At 39.2% G+C, this 16,259-nt stretch overlaps 1 protein-coding gene across 2 annotated transcripts in view; it reads right to left on the bottom strand.

Annotated features, from left to right (window-relative positions):
• The window catches only part of ADD3 (adducin 3), a 103,356-nt gene that overhangs the window by 54,641 nt on the left and 32,456 nt on the right, over positions 1 to 16,259 (bottom strand). For both annotated transcript variants that reach the window (XM_075108316.1, XM_075108318.1), the window contains exon 2: positions 12,749 to 12,793. The gene's annotated coding sequence lies outside the window, so the exon portion shown is untranslated. The remainder of the gene's footprint in view (positions 1 to 12,748; positions 12,794 to 16,259) is intronic.

The following is a 16,259-nucleotide window of genomic DNA, read 5'->3' as shown; positions in this document are numbered from 1 at the left end:
GTGATCAATCCAGTTTTACACTGGGGAAGAAGGTACAGGGGGAGGGAGGTGGAAGCAAGGACACGCAGCAGCAGCTCCACTGAGCAGCCCCATGACCTCCAGACCTCCAAGGCACATCGGCCAGCTCTCCAAGACTGATAGTTCTTTTGACATGAAGTGCTGCAATACAAATTATGTCTTACTTAAACATTACATAATATATTATTTATTCTAAATATTGGGTAACACAAGGCAAAACTGTATGTAAACAGCTAAACAATGTGAAGTTTTTCATTTAAAAATCCCAGATGGATTAAAAGCTTTATTAGACCTACCTCAAAAGCTAAGAAATTTCAGCAAACTAAGGGACGGTGACAGTGCTGTAGCTGCCTCTCAAGAAATTACATAGCTTAGAAATGATGCTCACTCCACCCAGTTATTAAGTCAATAGCTATTGATTTCAGAATTGTTTCTCAGGCTCAGTTTTCAGTAATATAGAAGGCTGTGAAAATATTGGTAGATGTTAAAAGTGGCAACAAAGTAAATTTCACTGCATCAGTAAAACTCAGCTGAGCACCACAACTAGAAATCACACAAATGAATCTTGCAGGTGCGCGTATGCCAACTGGCTAACCAAACACAACTGTTCGCAGACTAGTCTCTTCCTACTTTTTCTTCTCCAAAGCAAAATTCTTTCTTGTGCAGCAAACCTAACGAGATCCATGCTTTTAAGCGATGCACGGAAGATGTGTCCTAGAAATAGATACCACAATTCTTCTGCTCTGGCATTTAAATTCAGGCACAATGCTTCAAGCTAGAGACAAATTTAAGGGACTAAGGCTAAAATTCAGATGCAGAGAGGGCTCCAAGCCTACGTACCACTTGCATCCCGAAATAGACTTACGAGTGAGTAGTAGTGAGGTTAAGTGGTGCATAGCTCTCAGATTGGTTACACAGGAAAGAATTTCACACTAAAAGAATGCAAAGGTGGTTTAGAAAATCCCTCGTTTTCACATTCAGCCTTAGCACAAGGAAGCTGCATTTACTCATGCTGAGAAAGTGCCCGCATGAATGAGCAGGCAATACGTATCGCATCGGTTGGAATAATTACTGAAACATGGAAGGTGCTTGATAGTGCCTAGAAATACTTACATTATGTAATGGTTAAGGATAAATAGTGCCCATCTGAACCTGCAAGTAGAGTTCAGTGTGTGAATCACCACATTTCATACTTTATCTTTAAATAATTTGTGAGTCACTTGGGACAGTTTCAGTTTTTCTCCCTCTGGAATTTGGATCAGGAAGAAAGTTGCCCAATATCCAAAAGTTCCCAGTCTGAAAGGAAAATTCCTAAGTCCTAAAGTAATAGTTTTAATTTACCATTCATATTATGCGTGGACTATTGAAAGTCAGCATCCTCCTCTTCATGAATACATTAGGTTTTAGAGTGCAATTCTTTTTGCCTAACTTCAGATATTTACGTAACATTTGAATTAATTGCCTAATTAAAGTCTCTCTCTAGGATGAGGTGAGTAATTTTTAGACTTCATTGGCTGTGCTGTAGACTTACAGTGATTGCAACAGAGACACATAATTCAAGAGCGGACATCCCTATTGCAGACATCTGAAGTTATGCAAGATGCATCTGCTCAGAAACACTAGCAAGCTACATCCAAGACGAAGGAAACACATAAGAACAGATCACTTAGCTATTTCAAATACCAAGGGGGAAAGAAATGGCGAATGGTAGATTTAAAAACAAGAGCCTGCTTACTAAATTCTTGCAATTCACACAGCACAACGGGTAGTATATTTTGGCATGTGTTTTTTCTACGCATCTCTCTAACTTCAGAGGCAAAGGGATCTTTTACATTGTTCCAGTCAACAAGCCATAGTACCTACTAATTTTCTGCGCTGTGGTACAACATAGTAAAAAATGAGTACCTAGGGGTACCAAGCAAATACCAAGATCTGGCAACAGTACTGTGAGCGTAGACTAAAATACTCTGTGAGAAAGTGTCACCAAGCACAAACAAGCTTTCAGAATACCGAATTCAGGAGCTTCTAACATAGCAAATGTTAAGTGAAAATACATGTCTGATTCCTTAAAAAATATAAATAAAAAAAGTCAACATGCAGGAAATAGAGCAGGAGGAAAAGCGAGAGGAAGAAGAATGGGGGAAACTTAACAGATTTAAATTTTATTGGGTTTGTGATCAAAATACAAATTTACTTGATCAGGAAAATATATGTCCACAGAGACTATGATAAAGCAAACAAGTTTAAGAGAAAATGGTGCTTAACAAGTTCCACAGAAGATTTTTAAACCAGCAATAATGCTTTCCCTCCCGCTCCCAGTAAATGCTTGAAGCTAATGTATGTCTCAGACTGTCTTCTGTATTCTAATGTTGCTGTCAAGAATGACAAGTGAGCCAAAAAGTTAGCAAACGCATTACACAGCTCACACTTCTGGACATCAGCGTGGTACTAAAGTCTTTACATTTCAGTATTAGCATGACATGTAAATAAGCAAAGTACTCCTTTATACTAGAAATCCTTTAACAGTCCATGTTGAAAGTTGAGAGTTAAAGCAACAAACCCCTCTCATCCATCAGCCCCCTACAAGCACCTTGCTATACTCACTGCGACAGAGTTTATTGCAGTGAAATGTATTACACTGAAATGCATTTGGTAAAAGGGAATTTAAGCTCACCTCCTCACACAGCAGCTAGGTGACCTGGGGTTGAATTGGCATGATTCATGGCAAACATGCAACACTAAGTTGCAGTGAAGATTAAAGGATTTCTGAATAGTTTCCTAAACCATGGAAGCTTATCAGCACCCACCTACAAGCATATGCTTTCTTCCATATGATACAACATGTGCAAAACAACAACAGTGCAAACTTGGTGCTTTATGCTTTAAAGAAAACAGCATAAATTTATCTACAGCGTATCTCCCCAAAGCCTGAAGGACAGATTTGGTCAAAGAAAATGTTTCTGTGGGAGTAACCTGACTTCTTTAGTAATCTTTCCTCTTTTTAAGATTCCTTATTGGTATATTGGTATATAGCTGACAGATGCAGAAGGCCTTTCAACTGGTCTAGTAAATCTGTTTCACTTTAAAGCTATTTCACCATCATTAAGGTATTGAGTTTTTTTCCCCCCACAAATCTATAGTGAGGTTCCCCCCCAGTTACTTATCTTTTCAAACATCCACAGGTCATCAGCAACTTTATACACAATCGGTAAAATGCAAGTTCTTCCTGCTTAGGATAAGTAGATGAAAAAAATCCTCACAGCACACAGGCTTATTGCTCTGTGCATCTGTTTACTCCTTCAGGGGAGACATCAAAACAAGTGCATCAAACAGCTCTTCCTTTTAATCAGGTATTTTTCTCTTTTGCAGAAAAACAGAAGTTTGTGAAACGCCTGTTCCTCTTGCAGTTCGTGAATTCATACACTTATGAACTAGTAGGGAAAAAAAAAAAAGACGCTTAATTCCAATGCAAACTTTTTACACTGAAAAAACTTAACATTTATTCGGTCTATATGCAAAGTTAGACACCTTAAGGAGGCTGTACCATGGAATAACATGCATGAATCTACTATTAGTCCAAAGAATCTTTTTTCCTGAACCCTTGTATCCAATGCTAGGATGACACCAGGCCTTATTCATTTTGTATCCTCTTACCAAGAGGTGTGTGTTACCAGCAACGTAAAAAAAGGCCCCACACATTCCATCTGACACATGCCAATCACATATGAGGAGAGGAGAAAATTCAGACTTGGCCGACTTCATAGGAGCCTACTTACTGACCATGCCACATTCACGACAAACTGAGCTTCACCTGCATCTCATGGTCAGAACTTGACCAAAACTGAACAAATGTTCATATCTAAATTAAAGTACATTGGCAGTCACAGATTTTTGACTACACCCAGGTCATTTAGGGCGCTTAATGCAATACAGTTAATTTCAGTCCATGATTTCTTATCATCTAATTATTTATTGACATCTATCTAATGTAACAAAAAGTTACACTGCAGTATAGTATACTGTTTCTGGTTATTAAGCATATTTTTCACAAAGTTATATGTTAACAGAACAAATTATTGTTTTTTTTTTTGCATTTGACATCACTGGCAGTTTCAGTTCTGCAAGCTGAAGGGAATGAAAAGGAGACCCAATTAACTGCATGCCCACCATAGGGCTAAAGACCATCTATTCGAAATGTACATGTGCACTTTTCTCAGATCCTGAGAAAAGTTATACATACCCATACATTTACCAATTCTGTGATCTTTGTACCTAATGAAACATACCAACTTGCCTGTACAGACCTGCTGGTCCGTGGTACCCTAACTATTTCTGGAATGCTTTTAGTATATTGCAGATTGCATCTGCCTATTGTCCTGCCTCTGATCCTGTGGCAGTGCTAAGTAACAGATCACAGTTGCCAGATCAGTGTTGTCACATGCAGTTACCAGTTACCTTAAGATCTCTTGGGCAAACGTTATCTACTTCCAGCAAGTTGCTACTTTTTTTTTCCTTGAGGTTCTACAAACCTTTTCTACCAACATTTCAATTTGAGACCAATTCCCAAAACATCACCTATGGAGCAAAGTTCCTGCATTACAATCTCTCAGGCAAGTCAACTTTGATACAAATAACTTAGCTTTCATACTGCACCTTCTCTTCGCCTAGCACTTCTTTTACAATTCAGTCATTTATCAGCTCTCCTCCAGTCTGTCTGGCAGGATGTCCATTTCTCAGGTACTTGAAACGATTCAATTTAAATGAGTTATTGCAGACTTTTATAATCTTTAGCAAAGTGTTTCTCAGAATATCTTTTGGACAGACATTAGACTTTAAAATTTAATTTGTGACAGGTTTTTTTTTCTTTTTATTTTCTTTGGAGAAAACTTCAACTTTTGAAAGATGTCTCCTTGTTTCTAACAGATTCCTTTCTAAGAGACTTGTCTTAGAAAACCCCATTGGAAGTCTGTGATAGATGGTATATCTTCTATTCAACTTCTAATTCACAGACTTTAAAGAACTGCTTTACTACCTGCAATCTTCAACTTCCTTATAACAAGCATTCTCACTTTTATGACTAGCAAAGGCAGAAGGCTGGCATGAGAACTGCTGTGTTCTGTGCCCCGGCTCAGATGTTACCAGAAAACTTTCAGTTCAGCCATACAAACATAGTCATAGTCCCAACTTCTGCTCACTGGAAGCCAGGTCAGAACAGCTTTGCTAACCCAGACCCCACATGACAACATACTGAAAGCAACACCGATACTTTGTGAAGTCACCGCCTTCTACAGGCTTGAGACTGGTAGCAACAGGCTTCCTCCTTTGAAAACACTCATGAGGTTACCTCCTTCTGTACCTTCACAGTAGCAGGTTACTGCTACAAACATCAAGGCAATTTGTTCAATGTATTATAACCAGGTTGGAACTCCTGTGAATTACAATATATTTCATAATACCATTGTAATATTGTAAGATTTGGGGGCTAGACTGCTTTAGCTTATTAGAAGAATTAACTCGATCTTAAGTTACAGCCTACGTCAAGTATAAATGGTCTAATGCCATCCCTGCATTTAAAGACGGTTAGCTGAGAATAAACAGATCTGATTCAGCCATGATCAGCCACTGATTTGTGTCGTTGCCATAATGGTAATCCTGAAACATGGTTAACTTGAACTTAAGGGAACTAATTACAGTTTACTTTAATTATCTGTATAGACAAACTTCAAACTGAACTGCCTGGTGTGAAACCCCGCTTATCTCTCTAACTTGCGGCGTAGACACCAGGCAATAGCAGCAACTGTTCACCACTGAAAACAGCTCCCAAACTCAGACAGAGCATACAGAAATCAGAGTTTCACTTATGCTACATTATAGATTTTTTTTACCCCCACCCTCCTTCAACCAAGACTCTCCTCAGCCAAAAGAGGACACAACACAAATCACATTTCTTGCACTCCATGCTGATAACCAGCAGAGACTGTAGTGTTCGAAAGTCTCAGTTAACAGCATAAGCCTTTTAGAAGGAACAGAATTAAGAGAGCGTCAGCTGCAAATAACTCAACGGACATTGTTTTAACCTGACATGCCAAGGTACACAACTAAGCCAAATCTTAAAACTAGTTCCACATTTAACAGATTCCTTCCTATGAAGAGTCCCTAGTCATTAGCAGAGAAAACCCTCATGTTATTACAACTGAACTGTTACAAAGTAAATCCAGCTTCAGCAGAGGGAAAACAAAAAGCTGTATGTTTATTAAACTGACTTTCTAATTATCAACATTTGCTAAGGAGGTCATCATTACTGAATATAATTCAGTAAGTGAAGGGGGAAAAAAATCCTAAAAATACAGGCTGTTTTTGAAGTTACCAGTATTGGGTGAAAGACAGTTTTAAGGCTTATAACTACTTTGGAAAAAGTTCAATTTGTAAACACTTATTCTTCATTCACTCCACTCAGCTTATGAATAAAACCAAACCAGACTAGGTTGGAGAAAAACCCAATCTCCACTGTAAAGTCACAGCAATGAGCAGATACACATCTAGCTACATTTTTTCATGCTCTCAAACAGTCAGCACGTTTAAGCCAACAAACGCAGACTTATTCCTAAGCTGAGGAGCAATTTAAAACATAAAGTACAATGTGGTAGAGATAGGGTGACACATTTAAACCCATTTTGTTAATAGTTATAATGCTAGCAAAATACAGTGATTTTGTCTTTTAGAAACAGTATTTAATTATAAGCTAGATTTGTTCTCTTAATGAAAACTTACTGATTTAAAAATATGCCATTCTGCTATTTTGAATCAGCATTTTGAGCTTTAATTCCAGCATCACATAGAAAGAACTGAAAATCTGATCTCCATGTCAGAAGCTACTGAATAGTTATATCAACTCTTTTTCCAGAGTTGTTCTTCATTAATTTATAGTTAACAGGATTTGATAACACAATCTGTACTACTAACTTGTAACAGCCTGCTCGTGTCAACTGAAAAAGGACAAGTTTTTTGTTTGGTGAGCTCCAGTGTTTCTCTCCCATGCTTGGCAGCACCCACTCCCGACAATTCCTTCTGGAGACGCCCACCATGCTCCTCCAACCCCTGCTGCAATCAGAGACTTTACATGAATGCCGTCCTCTTCCTCCTCCTGCCTTGCATAAAACTGCTTTATCACACAGTCTGAGGAATTTGACAGGGAATGAGATACAGAAGCTTATCTGCTGCCAGCAAGCTGTTTCTATGATACAGGCATCGGAAAGGAAACGGCAAAGAGCAATTCAGCACTTTTCAAGGTGTTCCAGGCACTTGTGGAAAGAAAAAAAGGGGGCAGCACCAACAATTCAGGATTTTAGTATGATGAAAATAATGCCTTCAAAAGATATGCTGGCTGGGAAAGCCTGAATGTCTTTTTCCTAAATCCACAACAGAAGTAATATCTACCGAAATTCTGCACAAACCCAAGGATGAGCAGCATGCCTGAGGAAGCAGGGTCTTCTCTTCAAGTGCCCTATTCCCATTTTAAAAGGCTGTATGAATTTGGGTAAGTCTTCCTTGCCACTATGAATCACTTAAGTAGCAGCAATTCTGAAAGTATCCTAGGGTGACGTTTTCTCTGTCTTACTTTAAAAACTCCCTCATCCTCCACTACTAGGCTCTCCTCCTCCAGTTTTCCATCGCAGTGAGAGAAGCAGTGCAAGTGTTCAAGTTTAGTCTAATCATGCCAGGGAAGCTTTGGGTTTGGCTTTTTTGAGACAAGACAATCATCAGCTTGGTGCTGAGGATACAGAGAACCAGGTTCTATTTTGCAATGGCAATCTATTTTGAAAATTATGGTGTTTTTAAAATAATAATTAAAACCAAAGCACAATCAACCACCACACAAACCTTTCACACGTGTAATAAAGCAACTGGAGCCACACACAAAGCAAGTGCTTTTTCAGCAGAAAGGCAACAACTGTATAAATGTTGGCAGGATCTCCTTTTGTCCTTTTTTTGTTTTATATTCTCTTCGATTACTTTAGCTTGCACAATATATATCCCACATTGTATTTCATTTGTTAATGAGTATCTGGGCAGAGCTCCAGTGCTTTAACGCAACTGGTCACAGCAAACAGCTCAGTTCAGCATGAGCACTGTGACCAGCAGGGAAAGCTGGAGAGGTGGAGGAGATACAGCACCGTTGTCGTGTCTAGTACAGGACAGGTTTGAACCCAGCCAAGCAAACTGGAACTGAGTTCCAGAAAGTTTCTTCACCTCAACATTAAAAAGTCCAACAGATTAAGGACTCCAGAAAAATACATCTGTCTTTACAATGAATGCAGTTTTCTTTTTCCAACCAGAACAAGAAAAAACACAGAGTGCAGATACACTATGACAAGTATGACCATCTGCAGCTACAATTTCTTAATGAGCAGATTAAGTCGAAGACTCAGATTTTTCTGTATCTAAACTTTCCATGCTAGGAACAAAGAGAGCTTCAAACTGATTTGCTGTAGAGAACAAGGTATCAGATTACATGAGTCTATGAAATATGTGTGAGCCCAACCGCCTATTTAATTTTGGTTTTGTTAACATACTGCAAGACCAACTTCTTTTTACGATTATTTACCGGAAACAGGCATTTAAGGCACAAATACACTTGTATCACATATTCTGCTTTGTCATTCATGCAGACAGGATTATCTAGAGTCACTGACATTTGAAGAGCCCCACCTGCGGCCCCAATTAAAAGACTGACCAAAATAAGGAAGTTCCTCCTGACCACGAGGCTCAGAGGGGACAATAAAGGCACATTTAACAGGAGGATCCCAGGCCTTTAGGATGCCGATGTATGGTTCTGTCAGGGCTGGTAACTGACGGAAGACAGAGAATATAAGCTTTCCATGTTTGCATGGAATGCCACATATCCAAGAATAAACACTTATTAAACAGTTTCCCTTGATCAAGCCTAGGAAGGGGTGCACCTAAAGAGATTTCAAGCTAGTGTTTATCCCAGTTCCTCCTTGCTGGACTGCAAGGGTGAGGGCTGGTAGGAAAATGGAGATATACACTTGATGATGGTAAAATAGACAGATGTGTTAAAAGACACATTTGGGGTGGGGGTGGGGGCTGTGTGGGAAGCATCAAGAGCATGCTTAAAATAGTCCCACAAAACACATCTAGCCTCTTTCTAAGCTTAGACAGCCCAGGGCTTCAAAAGCACCAAAACTACAGCAGCCTGGTTAGAAACATGACCCTCACCAGCAATGCTACAGTCACCCTGCAAAACAGATACGCCCCCATACCATGTGTATGTGTGCGCACACGGAGTGGGGAACGGGACACTAAGGACCGACGTTTTAAGTAGGGTAGAGACAAAAAATTTTGGTCAACTCTATATTAGTAATATGCAAAAACCCCTTTGGTAACTGTCCTACTCTGCCCTACCTTGACCTCCTCATCAGTACTATGTGTAAGGGGATTTTAAAAGTCTAATTTCTAGCAAAATCAATAATGCTAACTGGGGCATAGAAATGTGCTTTCATATCAGAGAAAGACACTATCCACTGCTCCCAAAAAGCATTAAAAAAATTAAATTTACAAACTTGCTGAACCTTAGAGTTTTGTGAGATGCATTCAGAAAACGGCCCAACAGGTCCCTTGAATGTTTTAACAATTCAACGTCTGAGCGCTCCTCATACAAACCATGTGGGACAACAGAAGCTGAAGGGAGCACAGTTTGCCCAACAGCTAAGAGCCAACACTGAATTTTATTTAACCAGGTTAAATGGTTGAGGGTGATGCTACCACCGCCTCTGTATTTCATGGAAAGCTTGGTGGTTTTATTATTATTTTTCCAGAAAAATCAATTCAAGCAATAAATTTGAACACAGATTTAGATTAACCTTCTATCTTACTGTAGTTTTGTACCATTTGCTTTTAGACTGTTCCTTAGAGCAGGAAATAAACAGGCAGTTGTTTTACTGTGTTCTCCCATCGTTATAATGCGATGCACCAGATTGGAGTTACTGAATAAGCTCATAAACCCCCAGGTTACATTCTTCTTCATCTGCAGCCTTGCCTTTCAAGTAGGCTCTACTCTTATTAAAAGGATCAGAAACTGTCCTCAGGCATACCCTGTCTTTGAAGATGAAGCCCCAGCTACATTTTATGGAAAAGACCTCTCAGTTCATACCTTCACCAAACTGCGTAGCAGGTTTAAACAATTACACAAGACAGTGGATTTCAATTCAGGCTCCTCTTACTCAGTCACAAGTTTTAAAAATAATATTTTCCTTTCTGCTAGGGCACTCCTGAAATAAATGTTCCAAACTGTGATGATCCAAAGGCATTAAAGAAAAAAGTTATACCTTAAACAGTGTGACACAGGTTATGAATAAAGAAACCCTTCCCATATGGAAAAGTTTCAAAAATTTTACATTTCTTTTCAATATGTGTTAATCAGAAAAGGAGTAGTGAATTCTAACTGCTTCAGACAGAAGATAATCAAAACTCTTGGGATATATTACACAGAAGAGCAATTGCAAAGAAGGAAGAACAATCCTATAGTTTTTTAAAACTTGAGGATTAACAGTGTTTTCTCAAATGGCTGGGAAAGTCTGCAGTTTGGAGCCAGCCACATGTTACTTATCAATGCTTCAAATACAGGGTGAGTAAGAAAGGCCATGTCTGGTTCCTTTTGCAATAGGGAAAAATCTCTTTTGAAGTCCTTCTGAGGGACTGATGGGGGAGAAAGTGTCAGGAAAAGGATTTGACAGGTTTTACACAGTGAGGGGCAAAAAGATGTCTGGAGTAAAATCTCTTGTCTAAATTGAGCAGAGAGATAGAAACTTCTCCTTCAGCTCTAGAGACGCCAGATAAAAAGTCTGGAGCTTTTTTCCAGCCACACATGAATTCCTTTTTACGCTTTTTGCCAGCTTCTCATCTTACCAGGAGCCTGCAGGAGAGGCCAGTCCAGCACCGAAGGGAACGTAGCCATGCTGGGGCTCTGTGTACAGCAGACAGCCTCCCAAGTTTCCAGAAAAACAACTTGCATTTTAAACCCCCCAAGCATCACAGAAGACCTCAATTTAAAGATTAAAGTTATCACCTGGATGACATTAAAGCAAAGTCAAAAGTCTAAGAAATTGCTCTGTTTCTTGAACTGAAACGCATTATTGATTAATGCCTCGCTGCCAGTATCACTGCTTCACTCCAGGACAGGATTTCTCTCCTGTATTTTCACTTCTGTGCAGATAACTAACCTGATAAGTTCTGCATCACCTGCAATGTAAGCATAACTATCCACCAGCAGGTCAAGAACGAGACATTTCATTTTTACCAGCGCTGTAAGTTGCTCTGCCCTTTTAAATTTCCACACTTTTGAATACACCAGTCAAAAACAAAACATCCACTATTTTTTTCCCTCAATCACAAAGATAAGACAAATGCTTGACATAACCAGTCTCTAAAAGCTGTATTAAAAGGAGAAATTTGAGAGATTACTTCTATATAAACTGTATTCTTATCTATAGCAAGCTGCTTTTGCATGTGTTGCATGAGCAACCAGCACAGATAAAAATATGCAAACTTGGCATTGACTTCTCAACAGGGCAGAAAACTCCAGAGCTCACTGCATCAATCACAAGTAACAATTTCATGCACTCTTAATAGAAGGCAGCTCAGCACTATTCAGTCTGAAGTGCACAGAAGCATGCAGTAAGCTTTTATTAATAAAAGCCACTGTCTTTACATTTTGATAAAGTGATAATATTCCAACTCCTTGCTTCTGCCTCATAGCGTTGCAATTGGAAGGTATCGGTAGTATTTTACAGGTAATATTTCACAGCAAATAAAGGAGAAAACTTTCTCCAACTCAAAAAAAATCCACAGAAAGAATCCTACCCAGGTGTTAGCAACAGGATTATATTAATACAGTCTTTTTTATTACATAACAGACATGAAAACGTAAGTTGTAACACTGTCTTATTTTAATCAAGGACTGGGGTGTTGTAGAAAACACTGGTAGGAAAAAAGTACTTCAGATATGAGATTAGGAACTAAAATCCCTAAAAGATTGCACTGCAAGAATGGGTGCTGCCTTTTATTATGAAAATGAAGACCACAACACAATATATGCTAGATTTACCACAGTAACACTTGTAAGACACAGTAGTCAGAAGTGTCTGAAAAGGAGATGAAAAGCCCAGTTCCTTGCTTGTAGAATATAGGCTACAGCTCAAGTTTTCCTGTGTTCATACTCCTCCTTTCGCATCTTTAGGAACTGTACATGTAATGGTTAAATAACGTGCTGAAGTCTGCTAATTACCACAATGAATATCAAAACTGCAAGCAACACATTCACTCATCTTTGGTGATACTTACCATCAGCTGGTCAGCGTACCCAGCCATACAGACAGGTAACACCCACCGCACCGTGCCTGGAACTTGCGGGACACCTCGATATCCTTACACATACAAAGTTCCTTTACATATTTAGAGCAAATATTACGTAGTATTGCTTAGGCTTTTGCACACACACCAAAGCTAAGGTACAATTTCATCCCACAAAAGTATTTGGCACAACATTAATGAGATTAAAGTTATTGTGGTTTTTTTTGTCTGTGTTTTTTAATAAAACCGTTTTAAAGTGGCAGCTTGCTGATTCAGTTTCCCTCCTCCCCTTTAAAATCATTACACCAAATCACGAGCAAGAATACAGCCAAGAATTCAGAGAGTAAAATGTTTTAGCTACCTCGATTTTTTCCACAGCTTTCCTTGCTCCAGTAAAGTAGTTGACCTGTAAAACAGAAGAAAGAGATTACTGACTCCTGGTAGGCTTTTCAATATTATTGGAATATACTGTACACTTAAAACTTAAGAAAGCATTAACACAACATTTAGTTTTGTGAACTCCCTTACACAATGTTTAATTGATTTACATTTTTCTTGGTTATCACATAATGCATTTTTCATATTAAAAAAAAAAAAATTCAAAGGGAACTCTCATTTACAAGTACCTAGTTGGGAATCTTGCCACTCTGCCTCATGCATACCGGGTTACAAGTCAGAAAGTAAAATCCAGCCTCCCTGCTGCATTTTAAACTAGAGCATAACAGCCATAATCCACAATTCCTCTTTTAGCCCAACAGAAGTTGAAGTCTAGAGCAGCCGCTACGCTGCCGAGCGGGCAGGCTCCGGTCTGGTGGGGAGCCGGGGAAGGAACACAATACCGCTCTTTGAAGGCTGAGAACTGCTGGTGCGCAAAGTTCATAAGGAAACAACTGCCTTGCTCTGACCCTTTCCCACCACTGAGCAGCTACAGGTTTTCGCCTTGCCTTCATCTTCTAACATGAAAGTAAAATGAGTAAGTTAAATAGCAATTGTTTGTTTCTACCATCTTTTTTCTTCTCAGTCTTTGAGTGCAAGTTATCTTCAACTAAACCTGACAAATCTATTTCTATCATCTTCCCTTTCCCCTAAACCACTCCTCCAAGGAAAAGCAGTTATTTCCTGGGGGACAAGGGCCAGACTCCTTGATTTCATACATGCATACAAAACATATGCTACATTTTCTTTTTTTGAGATCTATACATTGCAAATTAGACATTTTATGCATTGTGAAAACACTGAGCTCAGCCTACCATCAGGCACAGGCAGTACTTCGCACCAACCTGTTAACCTGTTTTTATTCATCAGGTTGTAACAGCCTCTTTCAACCATCGCCAGCTTTTCCCTGTTACTCTTCCATGACTTCAAAACAGTACCCTCAAGCATTACTGTTTACGTCTTCTCAGTATACTGTACTACAAATACTTCACCAGTTTCAACATTTCAGCAGGCTGGGTATCCACTCCCCATCACCACTAAAGGCTGGATTATTCAATGTTCTCTACAAATTTCAGCTGTAAAGAATTGAATTCTGAAAAAAAAATGTGCACAAAAAGAAGGCAAGTGGACTTATACAAATCTAATGTAAGACATTATTGTCACAAGATACTCTGAATAACAAAAATTCCAAGAGAACCCTGGTTAAAATAGACAATAACATCTTATGTGTTGAAATTGTCCATTTTCCCTGAATTAGTTTGCTACAGAAAGTCAGTTCCTTGCTCACTTGAAAAATAAATGTTGCTAGAAATATGGCATTGTTCATTCCTAAATACAAACTTGCTGAAAATAATGTACTTATACTCAGTATTAACACAGGTAAACAGCCACAAAACTATTTAATCTACTTTTAGACCTGACAGGAATACAGATTTAGGGAACAGAATTGGCTCTAGCCAGGTGCTCTGCATGGGGCTTAGGCATATTTGCTTATTTTGCTGTCCTGCCAACTGCTCCCTGGCACAGCACACAAAGCGATGGCAGTGATTGGGGAAAGAGGAGGAAGCGTATTGGCATCAAAATGTCGTGTTAGAGCAGGAGCCCTCCACAGCATCAGGAATTTAAACACTTTAACGTGACTGTTTATTCTTGGCATGAGTACAGTTTATTTTTCATCTACTTAACACTGCTAGAGATAAGGGAATGCTATTTCTATGCAAGTTCCTGATACGTTATTTTAAGCATAGCTGTCACCCGCAAGAAGAGATCCCGTCTTGCAGGCTAGCAGCTACTGTTTCTAGAGGGCATTGGTAGATCACTCAGACATGAAAATTTAATATTCTCCCCAATTTTGGCAGCTCTGGGTCCAATAGCACTGGTTGGCAGAACATAGAGGGGCCCATTTATGATGGGGTTTAACAGTACTTTAGCCCCCTCTGGAGTTGCGCAGTGCCCCGTCACTCCCACGGGGGCCAGCATAGCCCCAGGTAAGCGCTGGCCATCTTGCTCGGCTGTGTCCCCACCTCTGGGCGCTGGACAAGTTGGAGACCTTGCAGCTCTCAGCAAAAGGAGGCAGCAGGGGAGACACCTGAAGCCAGGAACGATGATGCTCCAAATATCTGCTTTTGAGCAGATTTTTCTCCGGCCTTTGTCACAAGCTCTTTGCTACAATCCCTTTCTTCTTCACGTCCCTTCTCCCTAGTATCATTCAATGCGCTTTCACAAGCTCTTCCTCCCTCCCCAGTTTAAAATTCTCATTATTATCAAAAACCAAAGTAAAACAATAAAAACCCCTCGACAATTGTGAAACTACCGTGACATTTGGTGCCATGACCTAATTCACTCTGCTTAATCCATTGGGGTCTTTTCGTCCCACTCTACCAACCCCTTGAGCGTGGGCAAGAAACACTGATGTAGGCACTGGCCAGCAGTTGTCTTCACTGCACTTAGCACTGTTTAGGCTATATTCTCAGCTCTTATTCATTAATTAAATGCCTCTGTGGCCAAAATAAAATTATGCGTTCAGTAACAATGGACGCAGATCCTATCAAGAATGGGAAAATGAAAATCTGAAATGGAATAACAGTCACACAGTAAAAGAACCAACTCCAAGCCAGCTCTCAGATCAGGGGAAATAATAACTGAGACATTCTTGGATGAATATGTTAGGATGAGAGATGGATTTTAACTCAAATTATGACAGCAGTAAGACAAATATTGAATAGGAGAAGCTTCAAAAAATTTTGGAATACATCTGAATCAATGTGTATGTCAAAAATCAGACATATTACACAAATCCTAACAGGATATTGAAAATACAAGTACAAATGAAATGTTAAATGATGCTTCAGCATGTAAGACTAAAGGATTTGTATGTCAGAGATACCATTTCTCTTCTTGAGAATTAAAGTGCAAAAGCCACTTGGTTATTTGAGAGCTAGCTCTCCCCCGCTCAGAGAAGCAACATTTTACAGCTGCTTCCAGAAACAATGAGTAATCGTAATGACGGATAGTCAAGGAACTAATGGGATATCCCAAAGAAACGCCTCCTGGAATGAAAATATAGTCTTCTTTAACTACTCATATTATAATGGCTGATCAGTGTATATTAGGAAAATACACTTCTGGTTTGAATCCAAACCTTGAGTATAAAAAGCAAAGCCCTAGTAAATATTTAAGAGAATTTTGAGTTCCAAACTGAAGAGCTAGTAACTAATTTCTTTTTTTCTAACAAACAAAACCATCAAAAGATTGTGCAATTCTAAGAGCCCTTAAGGAAACAATTGGGAAATTTTTATAACATGGTATTTCCTTATACCACTGACCACAGGAATGCAAACAGTTCCACCAAATAGAGATTTCTTCATTGGAAACAACTGACAATCTAACCATGTTTCCATCTTTTCCACTCTCAGCGCTCAGCATACAAAACAGAT

Source organism: Phalacrocorax aristotelis, chromosome 12 (assembly GCF_949628215.1).
Source record: "Phalacrocorax aristotelis chromosome 12, bGulAri2.1, whole genome shotgun sequence".
Lineage (NCBI taxonomy): Eukaryota > Metazoa > Chordata > Aves > Suliformes > Phalacrocoracidae > Phalacrocorax > Phalacrocorax aristotelis.
This window is presented reverse-complemented; position numbering and strand designations above follow the sequence as displayed.